Source organism: Bubalus bubalis, chromosome 2 (assembly GCF_019923935.1).
Source record: "Bubalus bubalis isolate 160015118507 breed Murrah chromosome 2, NDDB_SH_1, whole genome shotgun sequence".
Taxonomy (NCBI): Eukaryota; Metazoa; Chordata; class Mammalia; order Artiodactyla; family Bovidae; genus Bubalus; species Bubalus bubalis.
In genome coordinates this window covers 26,853,889-26,867,937 of record NC_059158.1, presented here as the reverse complement: position 1 = coordinate 26,867,937, position 14,049 = coordinate 26,853,889, and the positions used below count along the sequence as shown (strand labels likewise).

Sequence of the window (14,049 nt, the reverse complement as noted above, 5' to 3'; positions counted from 1 at the left end):
ATTCACTTGTGTTTTTTTAAAAAGATAAGTCATTGATTTTTTTCATTTATAAAACTAAGTGTCATTCAGTCTGCCTATAATGAAGAAAATGTAGTACATAACTTAAGTGATTGCAATGCCTTTAGGCAAACATTAATAAAATGTAAATCCTTTAAATAAGAACACTAAAGGCATTAAAAATACATCTGTCAAACTAATAATCTGAAAAGTTAAAAGATCAGAAAAGAATGGTTAGAAATACGTGATATTCTGCAACTAAATCCAGTCAATGCAACTTCTCCTTCCAAAAGAATTCCAGTCAATAAATGTAGAAGGAAAGAAGGAATTAAGAAATTCACTATTAAGCAAACTTCACAATTTGTTACAGACAAGATTCATGGATGGATGCAAATATTGGTCAATGAATGTTTGGGGAGAAACAGGGAACATAAAGTCAGGTGAAATAAGTCCGAGAAAGATAAATACTGTATGATATCACTTAAGGTGAATCAGGGAAAAGGTGTCTACATATTCCTTGTACTGTTCTGGCAACTCTGTAGTATGTTTGAATTATTATAGACTAAAAGTTGAAAAAATTTTTCAAAATGGTAGAGGAAGGAAATCTTTAAAAAGATAGTATGTATCTTAAGCATTTTTTCAGCCTAAAATATTTTAATGCAGATTTACTTAATAAAACCTAATATGAACTTGTTCATAAGACAGAACACATCATACATTATGGCTTCTCCACTTCACGATTAGTGCACTGTGGACTATTTTGGATTCAAGCTGTGTCTCAACATAGAAACAGCATTTGGGCCACAACATAAGCAATTTGGGGCTCTGTGTTTTTCCTTCTTTTTTATATTTATCTCCATCTGTTTTTTATATGGGGTTTCCCATATAAAGAATCTGCCTGTCAATGCAGGAGATGCATGAGATTCTAGTTCAATCCCTGGGTTGGGTGAACTAACCAGATCCCCTGGTGAAGGGAATGGCAACCCACTCCAGTATTCTTGCTTGGAGAATCCCATCAAGACAGAGAAGACTGGCAGTCTACAGTCCATGGGGTCACAAAGAGTCAGATACAACTTAGAGACTAGACAACATTTTTGATATGACAATATGGTTTTTGCATGATTCATAATTTCATTTTCCAAGTTAAAATTCCCAAACCATTGTTGTATGTCATCTTCCTTAAAAAAAAAAAAAAAAATCACTGGAACTTTGATCTGTCAAAAATCAGCTAATAAATTACATGCTTTATTTTTTTTTAAAGTAGGCTTTGACCTAGAGACAGCGGGAAGTCATTTTTTTTTAACAAGAAAATAACATGATCAGATCTGCATTTAGTAATCTAGTTAGTTAGAATATTCTTCTTAATGTCCAACTTAAACCTATTTGAATTTCTTCATGCTGCATTTTTTGTGGACATAAAAAAACTATCTCATGAAAATGTGTATGATCATCAAATTAGTAATCAGATGTATATCTCTCAGCCTCCTCTTGCTGTAATTACACAACCTTTCCTCATAGGACCCATTTTTCCACTCCTTTAATTATCTTTGGCATTCATCTCTGAATCCTCACACATTTTTCCATCTCCTTGATGAACTATGGTGACCAAAATTTAATAACGATCTACATTCCAGTAGCATGTGGGCTTTCCCTTTTTTTGGGGGGGGGGTGGGAGGCCAATGGGCATTATACTATAATAATAATAATTCATATCTATTATTAATCATAGAAGCCTTTCTTTGATAGTTACTTCCTCATCTACTAAAATTATATAATTGGGAAAATGTCTTCCTAGATTACCATTGAGAAAGCTCTCTGAAAAAAATTAAGAGCTTTATCAAAATCATGATAGAGTGGGTCATTCATTCAGTATACAGTCACCCTATGATTCCTCCTTGCTACCATCAGTCACGTTATCATAGAACAAAACTCAATTACTCTGACAAGATTTGACCCTCAACACACCACAGCAGTTGCTTTTTAATTTTATTTCGAGTAATCACATACTGTTGTAAAATGGATCGGACTAGTCTCTTCAGGCACTGAAGTCAGGTTGACAGTGTCTAATTGTATTCATACCGAGATGCCAAGCACTATGCAAGGCTTCTGAGGTACATTATGGATAAGGGAAAGGTCCTTCCTTTAAATGACTCACAGCGGTCACATACGTGGAAGTTGCAGGAAACACTACGAGCCCACAGTAGAGAGAGCAGCCAATTCTTGGGAGGAGGGAGAGATCTGACAACCCTTCAGAGCAAAAGCAGTATTGAGGTTTGAACAATGAGCGAAGTTTTATTATACAGAAAAGGGAGAGAAAGGACTTACAGATGGAAAAAAAACTGCCAAAGGTTGGTGGGTATAAGAGCTTGCTATGCTCACAAGAGGGCAAATGCCTAGTCGTTCCTACCCTGTGTAAACTGTGGAATCACTTGGGAAATTTTTAACAGATGTTGATGCCCAAGTCCCATTTCTAAGAGAAGGTCAAGGGTAGGGGCTGAGTTCTGGTAGTTTCGAAAGCCCTCCAGGGGATTCCAATGTGCAGCCCAACTGTGAAGTACAAGGCTAGGGCATAAAAGCCATGGAGGGCAGTAAGGAAATGCAGGCCACTTTGAGTGGGGTCTAGTTGTGAAAAGGTATATTTGTCATGCAGGAATTTGGTCTTTACCCTGCGACATGGGAACTCTCTGGGGTTTTTAAGCAGGGAAATCACATGAGGAAGATCCCCCCTGACTATTCAAACTGATGTTAGAATAAAGAGACTTGAGGCAGACAGACAAGTTTGAGAGTACTGCAATAGTTAGGTGAACTATGTGGAAGGTCTGAACAAAGGTACTAGACAGGATGCAAGTTAGAGTAGGAGACACTATGGGATCTATTTTCCATGGTGTTGAATTTGAAGTGTGTACAAAACCTCTCATTGGAGATGCTCTAAGGCTGTTCTATTTTTTTCCCCCAAAGATAGTGCATTATTGGAGTTCTTATTAGGAGGACAGCATTCAGACAAGGCTAATATATTGCAAAACTCTGGGGTATCATAGAACACTACATGAATGGTGTCCACTAGAGTTTTGCAACATGGCAGCTGTGCATCCAGAACAAGGGACATGGGACAGTCTCAACATGCACCTGAATTACTGTTCAACTCTGGATGACAAACTTCAAGAAAGATATTAAAGAACATACTAAGGGTCTAAATGAAAGCATAAGAAGAGTAGCTGAAAAAACAACAGAATACAGGAAGAAAAGGAGACTTAGGAAGCCATGTTGATTATTTCAAGTATACAGAGGGGTACTGGAGAGAAGGATTAGTTACATTATATATGAATCCAGAGGACAGAACCATGACAGCTATCTGAGTTGTCTATGCTCTAGTAAATTATTTCCCAGCCTAAAAAAAAAAAAGAAGTGGCTTTATGCAAATTAACATTAGACAAAAAGTATCACTCGACCACAGTCAATTCTGAACATAACCTAGCAAGAAGTGGTTAATGACATTTGAGATCAGTATTGTTCAGTTGTTCATCATTTTTGTGGTGGCCTGAATGTAATGACTCATGTTATGCTCTGAAAGGAAACGACAAAAACTCACTGCTGCTCTGGGAAAGCAACAGGGCGATGGACAACATGCTAGGAGAAAGAAGGACCGTATGAGATGCCAACGCCCAAAAGCCATGCTCCTCTTGCTGCTTAATTTATAGAGCTCTGATTTATTCAGGATTCAGTATAATCAGAGATGGCAGCCACCTACTACAGCCTCAAGGTATGAACTAGGATCAGTTGAAGCCAAGCCAAGCAATTCTACTTCCTACTGAATACTGTTTAGGAGTGGGACGATGGGAAGGGAAAAGTGAGCTGGCGAGGGAAGATAACGTCTTCTGAGGGGGAATCTACTCCCTGATAGACACAGTTGGGGCTTCCCTGGTGGCTCAGTGGTAAAGAATCTGCTTGCAATGCAGGAGACCCGGGTTTGATCCCTGGGTCAGGAAGATCCCCTGGAGGAGGGCATGGCAACCCACTCCAGTCTTCTTGCCTGGAGAATCCCCATGGACAGAGGAGCCTGGCGGGCTGCAGTCCATGGGGTTGCACAGAGTTGGACACGACTGAAGTGATTAAGCAGCAGCAGCAGCAGAGGCAGTTGGCCAAGAGGTTGCCCTGTGTTTCTGCCTTGAACATGGTTGTATAAAGCTGTGATGTTTAGAGCTGAGACAGTCTTCTGGTGATGATGAGATGCCAGCTCTCAAGATGAGAATCCCAACTGCTGAGGATGGACGCAAAGAAAGAAGCTGAGTCCTGGATGACATCACTGGGCTGCTGCACGATCCCTGAAAATATCTGCTGTAGATTTCTTGTCCTATGACCTACTCAAAAGTCTTGGTGCTAAAGCCAACATCAGGCATTCCATCAAGGACAAATGAAAGCATTCCTGTGGAACACGTACAGTGAGCAGGGCACGCAGCTGGGCTAAGTTCCTGGCGGGTGGAGACGACCACAGTGTTACAGCTGCACGAGGAAGAAGTCACCGTGTGGACCACTGGCCAGGAATCTCAAGGAAGGCTCAGGGCCACTGATTTCTAAATAATGGCTAATTGCTCTTGTCAAGGACATGTCAGTTACTGATCCATGCATCACTGACAAAAACCAAGTTTTAAAAATTTTCCTTACCAATGACGTTAGTTTCCCACAGCGGCTGTTCACAAATTAACATAAATTTGGTGATTTAAAACAACATAAATGTATTCTCTCACGTTTCTGGAGGCCAAAGGCTGCAACCAGGATCACTGGACTGAGGTCAAGGTATTAGCACTTTCTCTAGAGGCTCAAGGAGGAATTCATTCATTGTCTCTTCCGGTGACTGATGGCTTCTGGTGCTCCTCAGCACATGGCCACATCAGCCAATCCCTGCTTCTGTGGCCACACTGCCTTCACTCTCTGTGTCAAATCTCTCTTTGCTTCTCTCTTATGAAGACTAGTGTTTGCATTGAGGGCTCACTCGGGTAGGGCTTCTTCGGTGGCCCAGTGGTAACGAATCTGCCTGCCAGTGCAGGAGACACAGGAGAGGCAGGTTCGATCCCTGGATCAGGAAAGTCTCCTGGAGGAGGGCTTGGCAACCCACTCCACTGTATTTTTGCCTGGAGAATCCCATAGTCAGAGGAGCCTGGAGGGCTACAGCCCATAGGGTTGCAAAGAGTCGGACATGACTGAAGCAACTAAGCACACACAGTCACCCACTCAGATAACCGAGGTTTATCTCCCCATCTCAAATAATTTAATCACATCTTCAAATAAGCCAAAAAGGTGGTAATAATAATTCTAGAACTTACTATGTACACAGTAGTATGATAAGTGCTTTGTATATATTAATCTATTCAGTCCTCACAATGATGCCAAGTAGGTACTATTATTATTACCCTATTTTACAGATAAGGAACCGGAGACACAGCTACTTGTTCAAGGTTATGCAACTAATCAGCGATGGCACTGAGACAGGAACCCAGGCCCACTGCACCAAACTCAAGGGAGCGATTGCAAAAGATCCAAAGGTCATGAAATCTTTTGAGGATCTGAAAACGAGAGGAATTAAAAGGAGTACTTTGTAGCTCAAAGTTCAAATACGGAAACCACTGATGTGGCCATGCTCCAGTTGGCCTCATTCTACAATCAAGCTTCGGCGGACCCAGCGGGGACCTTGCCTGCACCCACTGCCTACAGCGGAGGCGACTGATTGTGGACAAAGAGGGACTAAGTCCCAGTTTGCACTCGGCTCAGACCCCCTGTGCCTCAGAGCATCTCTCGGTCCTCGGGTTAATTTCTGTGAAGTTAGGAAGAGAGACTTGATGAAGTGAGGTTGTTTCCTGCTCTAATGCTCTGTGGTTCTGTGACTCTCTGGGTCAGGAATCAAGCTAGCACTTGGCTAGGGGGAAAAAAAAAGGATCGACATTTCCACCTTTCCAATCACACGCACAAAAGCTAGCGAAGGGCAGATGATTCCCCAGAGGGACCCCATGTGCTGTACATCATCTCCCGCCCAGAGCGGGACAAGAGTCCCACTGCCTCAGCCAGACCCCAAAGCTCCGAATCTACTCTTTCTCTCCCTCTGAGTCCTGAGACTCCTGTCATATGCTACAACATGAATGAACTTTGAGATGTTCATGCTTAGTAGCTCAGTTGTGTCTGACTCTTTGCGACCCCATGGATGGTAGCCTGCCAGGCTCCTCTGTCCATGGGATTCTCCAGGCAAAAATACTGCAGCGGGTTGCCATTTCCTTCTCCAGAGGATCTTCCCAACCCAGGGATCAAACCCACGTCTACTGCGTCTTCTGCATTGCAGGTGAACTGTTTACATCACCTCCTCAGGGCCTCCTGTCCTAACCCACACAGACACAGCCAACAGCTCTCTCCACGAGAGGTCACAGCGCCCTGTCCCCCACCTCCTCAAGGTCAGTGACACACAGCCCCACCCCAGACACTCACCATACTCCCTTCATCTCTGTTCTCACACCTCCTGGTTTGCTTTCACCAGCAGGTTCTCATGGTTTGAATGGTCAGAATATGAATTTCAGTTGTTGCTAGGTATGTCTTATACCACCCTTGGTAAGTACCTCAAAACACAGTGCTTCTATTTCTTCATGTGCAAAGTCATGGCAACCAGAGGGTCTGCCCTGAGCAGAAATGTTCTGAAGTTCTGAGACAGGAGAATAGTAAATACTGCAGAAAGATTAAAGCAGGCAGGCTACCTGAGACCTCCCACCACAGTGCTGGAATTACTGGGTCACAGAGAATCACAGCAAAGCCCCCGCAGGGTAGTCAGATCAGGCCTGTGGCCTCTGGGCTAGGCTGTACCCAACTCACAGAGTGATACAGCTATATTTCAATTTCAAAGGGTTCCAGTCAAACTTTGAAATGAATGCTATGGATCTGGGGGCTAGGTGACTTTGGGGAAACCTCCCTGCAGTCTGTCCCAATTGCCCCTCACTCCCGGTTCCGTCCTCAGAGGGACACTCCCATCTGCTCACGGCCAGCAGTGCATGCCGGGTGCCCTGCTCATCCCTAGCCTGGGAACCCGTCTGGACACAGGGTGGTCCACTCTTTATTTTTGAAAACTTGAGAGCCACTGAGTAAATGACACAATTACTTTTTTAAAGATCAGATCAGATCAGTGGCTCAGTCGTGTCTGACTCTTTGCGACCCCATGAATCGCAGCATCCCAGGCCGCCCTGTCCATCACAAACTCTGGGAGTTCACTGAGACTCACGTCCATTGAGTCAGTGATGCCATCCAGCCATCTCATCCTCTGTCGGCCCCTTCTCCTCTTGCCCCCAATCCCTCCCAGCATCAGAGTCTTTTCCAATGAGTCAACTCTTCACATGAGGTGGCCAAAGTACTGGAGTTTCAGCTTTAGCATCATCCCTTCCAAAGAAATCCCAGAGCTGATCTCCTTCAGAATGGACTGGTTGGATCTCCTTGCAGTCCAAGGGACTCTCAAGAGTCTTCTCCAACACCACAGTTCAAAAGCATCAATTCTTTGGCGCTCAGCCTTCTTCACAGTCCAACTCTCACATCCATACATGACCACTGGAAAAACCAAAGCCTTGACTAGACAAACCTTTGTTGGCAAAGTAATGTCTCTGCTTTTGAATATGCTATCTAGGTTGGTCATAACTTTCCTTCCAAGGAGTAAGTGTCTTTTAATTTCATGGCTGCAGTCACCATCTGCAGTGATTTCGGAGCCCAGAAAAATAAAGTCTGACACTGTTTCCCCATCTATTTCGCATGAAGTGGTGGGACCGGATGCCATGATCTTCGTTTTCTGAATGTTGAGCTTTAAGCCAACTTTTTCACTCTCCACTTTCACTTTCATCAAGAGGCTTTTTAGTTCCTCTTCACTTTCTGCCATAAGGGTGGTGTCATCTGCATATCTGAGGTTATTGATATTTCTCCCGGCAATCTTGATTCCAGCTTGTGTTTCTTCCAGTCCAGCGTTTCTCATGATGTACTCTGCATTTAAGTTAAATAAACAGGGTGACAATATACAGCCTTGACGAACTCCTTTTCCTATTTGGAACCAGTCTGTTGTTCCATGTCCAGTTCTAACTGTTGCTTCCTGACCTGCATACAAATTTCTTAAGAGGCAGATCAGGTGGTCTGGTATTCCCATAATTGTATGCACAAGTGGGCATCTTTGGAAATTGCAGTTTACCAGCCCCTCTTCCCCCATTCAGACTTGTATGGCATGCTTGTCTCTCTGAGCCTTGATTGTTTTCCACTGAAAAGATGCCACTGCTTTCACCTGTCCTCATAGGAAAATTGGATCATGTGCAAAATAACTCAAGGGCCCTTCTCCTGGTATCTCTGAGTTCCATTTTACCTCAAGTGGCATGAAATCTAGGTTCACAGGTGTCCTAACTTTACAAGAGTAAAGTTAATACTGTTACACTTCTTTTAAAAGGGTACTAAAAGTAGTACATCTATTTCTTTCTTTTTTTTCTTTTTTCTGGGACCTAATTCTGCTCCCCATATATATTTCAAGCAAAAATGTCCTTTGAGTATTTGGCCTCTTGGACTAGTGCTTTTTTCTGCACTGGGGGCAGCAGCTACAAGGCCAAAAGAGCCTTCTTTATTGTGGGTCTTGCTGTGCCATTCCTGTGCCAAGAAGCATATTAGAGATGCTTCTGGCTACTGTCTTGGGCCTCCCTGGTGGCTCAGTGGTAAAGAATCCACCTACAGTGCAGGAGATGTGGGTTCGATATCTGGGTTGGGAAGATCCCCTGGAGAAGGAAATGGGAACCTACTCCAGTATTCTTGCCTGGAAAATCCCATGGACAGAGAAGCTTTGTGAGCTCCAGTCCATGAGGTCACAAAAGTCAGACATGACTGAGCGACCGATCATGCACGCACTGCCTTTAACTGGAAGGATGGAAGAAGAAAACTGTTACCTGGATTGCCCTCTGCTATTCCACAGAGGCTGTTTCATACCCTGACCTCCCTCTCCTCCTTCAACCTGAGCTCCTGAGAGAAGAACTCACACACCAGGTCTTGGGTCCCAGGAGAAAGTTCTAGAACCTTCTATCACTTCTCCTGCAAAGGGCCAGATGCCTTGATCCCAAAGGAAAGTCTTCCACTGCTTGTAGATTATTTCTAGACTAGGACCCATAGAAGCTCCAATACTTTGGCCACCTGATGCAAAGAGCCAACTCATTGGAAAAGACCCTGATGCTGGGAAAGATTGAAGGCAAAAGGAGAAGAGGGCAGCAGAGGATGGGATGGTTGGATGGCATCACCTACCCAATGGACATGAATCTAAGCAAACTCTGGAAGACAGTGAAAGAAAAAGGAGCCTGGTGTGATGCAGTCCATAGGGTTGCAAAGAGTCGGACATGACTTAGCAACTGAACAACAGGAACCTTCATTCTATGTAGGTTGAGGGCTGTGAAGAACCAAAGAGAAAGGAAATATTGAAGACCCAGAAGAAGAATAACTTGCCCCTGACTAATGGGAAATTGCGTATGAGCCCGGGTGAGAGTCTTCCAGTTTCATGGAGGTGGCGGTCGTGGTCTAGGCCTCAGCTGCTCACCTGTTGACCACCCTCTGTTCTAAGGGTGGGCAAGAGAGGTTGAGGTGAAGATGAGGGAGGTAGTCATAACATGTCTCATATTCAAGCGCTACTCAAATATCAGCGCACATTTAAATCACAGCAGAGCTCATGCAACATTAAGATGCTTCACAATCATGCATAATAACAAAACAAATCAATGACACATTAAGGAAGAAAATGCTTAACATAAAAATAAAACAGAGCAGTGGTCAGCAAATGTTTTCTGTGAAGGGCCAGCAAACTCGTTGGGCTGTGAGGGTGACATGTCTCTGTCACAACTACCCAAGTCCTCTGCTGTAGCACAAAAGCCATCACAGATGACACGCAAACCAATGGACATGGCTACATCCAGTACAAGTCTGTTTTCAAAAACAGGCGGCAGGCAGGACAGGCAGGGCATGGTGTGCGGACCCTTTAAACACAGGGAAACCCTGCAAGGAGGCAGAAGCACTTGAGCCTTTTTTGCATAACCCACATTTACCCCTGAGTCACAGGGTTACATATACAGACTGTGTGTACCTTGGGAATACAAGCTCCCTAAGGGCAGAGGTTTTGTTCCTTTCACAACTGTATTCCTAGCACCCAGATAGATACCTGGCATCCAGTTGGCCTGAATAGGTGCCCATAATAAAGATGTGTTGAATGAATTAATGAATGAATGAGTAACTTATGGGTTTGTAAAGGGTCATTTTGACTGTTGTCAATTTGGGGGCGCTAGTGGCTTCCCTGGTGGCTCAGACAGTAAAGAATCTGCTTGCAGTGTGGGAGACCTGGTTTGATCCCTGGGTTGGGAAGATCCCCTGGAGGAGGGCATGGCAACCCACTCCAGTATTTTTGCTTGAAAAATCCCCATGGACAGAGGAACCTGGAGGGGTACAATCCATGGTGTCGCAAAGAGTCGGACACAATGAGTGACCAAGCACAGGTCACAGTGGTAAAGAACCCTCCAGCCCCTGCAGGAGACGTAAGAGATGAGGGTTCAATCCCTGGGTCAGGGAGATTCCCCTGGAGGAGGAAATGGCAACCCACTCCAGTATTCTTGCCTGGAGAGTCCTATGGACAGAGGAGCCTGGTGGACTACAGTCCATAAGAGTCTCAAAGAGTTGGCTGTCGAAGAGTTGGACACGACTGAAGCGACTTAACACAATTTTCCTATACCATCAACCCCACTTCTGCCGCCATCCCTCATATATAATTTGCAAAACTGAACAGCTCTATAGAGACCAGGGCATAAAGATTATGAATCCTTCTCAAAAGTTTAACAACAATTTAGGAAAACATGTGCTTTTTAACAGCCAAGGTAATATGTTGGTATATATGGCTTACTTTTTCCTCACTCACTTTTGTGAGTTAAATCAATCATTAATAAATTCACTTTCAAAGCAAAGGGTGTCCAGGAGAACACTTGGACACTGTTTCCATATGTGATTAAAGATGCCCACTTCCCCTTTTGTAAAAAGTATAGGAAGGCTGCTGCTGCTGCTAAGTCATGTCAGTCGTGTCCAACTTGGTGAGACCCCATGGACTGTAGCCTACCAGGCTCATCCGTCCATGGGATTTCCCAGGGAAGAGGACTGGAGTGGGTTGCCATTGCCTTCTCCGATAGGAAGGCTGCTGCTGCTACTACTGCTAAGTCACTTCAGTCGTGTCCGACTCTGTGCGACCCCACAGATGGCAGCCCACCAGGCTCCCACATCCCTGGGATTCTCCAGGCAAGAACACTGGAGTGGGTTACATTTCCTTCTCCAATGCATGAAAGTGAAAATTGAAAGTGAAGTCGCTCAGTTGTGTCCGACCCTCAGCAATCCCATGGACTGCAGCCTTCCCGGCTCCTCCATCCATGGGATTTTCCAGGCAAGAGTACCGGAGTGGGTTGCCATTGCCTTCTCTGGATAGGAAGGCTACTAACCCTGAAATGACATACAAAAAAAGTAACAGCTCTCCAAAGATGTGCTTTTTTCAAACTCTGAGTTGGCTTCACAAGTCAGCGCTCCCAGGGTCTGAAGCCAGCGGCACATGTGAGTTCAAACCCAGGCACCCTTTCTATGAAAGTGTCAACTCTAAAAGCACAGCGAGCCAGGTACTTAATGTGCAAGGATGCTTGTTTCCTTGGAAGGAATCAAGAAAGGAAGCTCTCTGCTTGGACTGAGTATTTCCTCTGGATTCTAGTAAGCAGCAGAATTTTCTTAGCATCAGACAGCACCTCACGAAGAGCAGAGACAGTGTGTGTGAATTTTACATCAGCCTTGGTTACCATCTTGAGAGGACCTTCTGCTGCTGCTTCTACTTCTTGGCTACCGGTAAAGGTGTTTCTGATTTCTACCTGCCATAACACTTAGCACTTCAATGTAATTTGCCCCTGAAATTGATTTGCTTCAGTAAATTGTTTTCACTAGGTAATTTTCTCAAACACTCTGTACACATAAAGATGTTAAAACTGTTTCAAGGTAAGCACAGTCAGTCTAGGACCCAGTTACACTGTAGATATGTGTGTAAGTCACCTGGCACACATCTCTGTACATTTTCCCAGGCACCCACAGAAACCACAAGCACTGAGGTCCACAGATAGGAGGTTTCTGATGCTCTAGTTACAGGCCTTTCTCAGAAGGCCATGGTCATCCAAGAGAGCTGATGAAACAATTTATGATTAAGTAAGACACTATCCACAGGCTGACAGATCAACATGCACAGAAAGGTCACTGTGCCCAGAATTCTGCCCAGAAACCACCAGGCAACTCGTCCTTCCATAAATACACACACTCACACATACCCCCACGATCAGAAAGACAGAAGTGCTATGTACAATTCCAACTCAGCAAGATCCTGCAAAATGAAATGGAGGAGCTTGCTGCAAAGAAGCAGTGAAAAAGAAGAAAAAAATTTAAAGGCGTCCTTGTTCCTGGCAAGGTTCACATGGAAAAACAGCAGCAGATCCCAGAAGCAGAGCTGTAGCCAGGAATAACCCAAGCTCTAGCCGTTTTAAGTAAGGGCAGGATAACACTTACTAAGGATTCTACATGGTTGCCATCATCTAGGCCTCCAAGCCGAGCCATGACTTGACTCCAAGTCAGTTGACAAACATCTACCAAATATCTGCAATGTGTTCAGGGCTCTTCTAGTCACTCTGGAGGGATGAGTAGATTTTTTGTCAGGTGTGTTCCAGGCACTGTTCAGGTACCTAGACCATCTCCATACTGCAGCCAGATGGGGAGGTATCTCCCCTATCTTACATACGACGACCAGCTTCCCAGGTAGCTCAGTGATAAAGAATCTGCCTGCCAGGGCAGGAGACGCAGGAGACCCGGGTTTGATCCCTGTGTCCAGAAGATCCCGTGGAGGAAGAAATGGCAACCTGCTCCTGTATTCTTGCCAGGAAAATCCCAGGGACAGGAGAGCCTGGAGGGCTACAGCCCATGAAGTCACAGAGTCCAACACAACTTAGCGATTGAGCATGAACATGCAACCTAATGCTTGAAGAATCCATAAGGCCACATGAGTACAGAGGATGAGCCCCAATCTCAATTCTGCTTGAGTTCAAAGCCCACAACCCCACATTACCATGCAGAAAAATACCACTCCAACCCTAAAGAGACTTCCCTGGTGGCTCAGATGGTAAAGCATCTGCCTACAACGTGGGAGACCCGGGTTCGATTCCTAGGTGGGGAAGATTCTCTGGAGAAAGAAGTGGCAACCCACTCCAATATTCTTGCCTGGAAAATCCCATGGACGGAGGAGCCTGCTAGGCTACAGTCCATGAGGTTGCAACGAGTTGGACATGACTGAGTGACTAAACTAAAACTAACCCTAAAGAGGCTTAAAATAACCTAAATCAATTAGAGATCAATACAGTTAAAATAACGAGGGCCTAACAAACAAATATCTGGAAACTTGCTAGAGAAATGAACAGAGATGTTATAAAAGAAGTGAGGACTTAGGTTCTTTCCCCGAAGAAGGGTAAGATTTTCACAGGAGAGAGGGGAGAAGTGTGGGGGTTTCTAGGTCAGTGATCTGAGCAGGGACCATCCTGGCCCCCTTTAGTAGAACAGGCCAGCAAGAAGACTACATCCACAGAGTGCAAAGATGTATGCTGACCTGAAAATTAGACTTAGATGGGAGGGGTGAGGCCTGGTAATGAAAGGCTTCAAAAAATCAGGCAAATTATTTTAGACTTGGGATAGTTGAGAAGGGAGAGAACCTGAAGGTTGCAAGGCAAGGAGAGACATGAGGAAGTGATAGTTTTAAGAGACTAGATGGACAAGAAGCTGAAGAGACCAGAAAGGGGGTGGTGTGTCTCATTCATTCATTCATTCATTTATCCATCCACCCACCTATCCATCCACTCACTCAGCAAACATTTAATGAGGACTTACTAAGAGCCAGGCTTCCCTTGTGGCTCCGCTGGTAAAGAACCCGCCTGTAATGTGGGAGACCTGGGTTCAATCCCTGGGTTGGGAAGATCC

General features: G+C 44.6%; 1 protein-coding gene across 3 annotated transcripts in view; it reads right to left on the bottom strand.

Annotated features, from left to right (window-relative positions):
- CILK1 (ciliogenesis associated kinase 1) overlaps positions 1-14,049 on the bottom strand; it is a 46,963-nt gene that overhangs the window by 30,693 nt on the left and 2,221 nt on the right. The window lies entirely within an intron of this gene.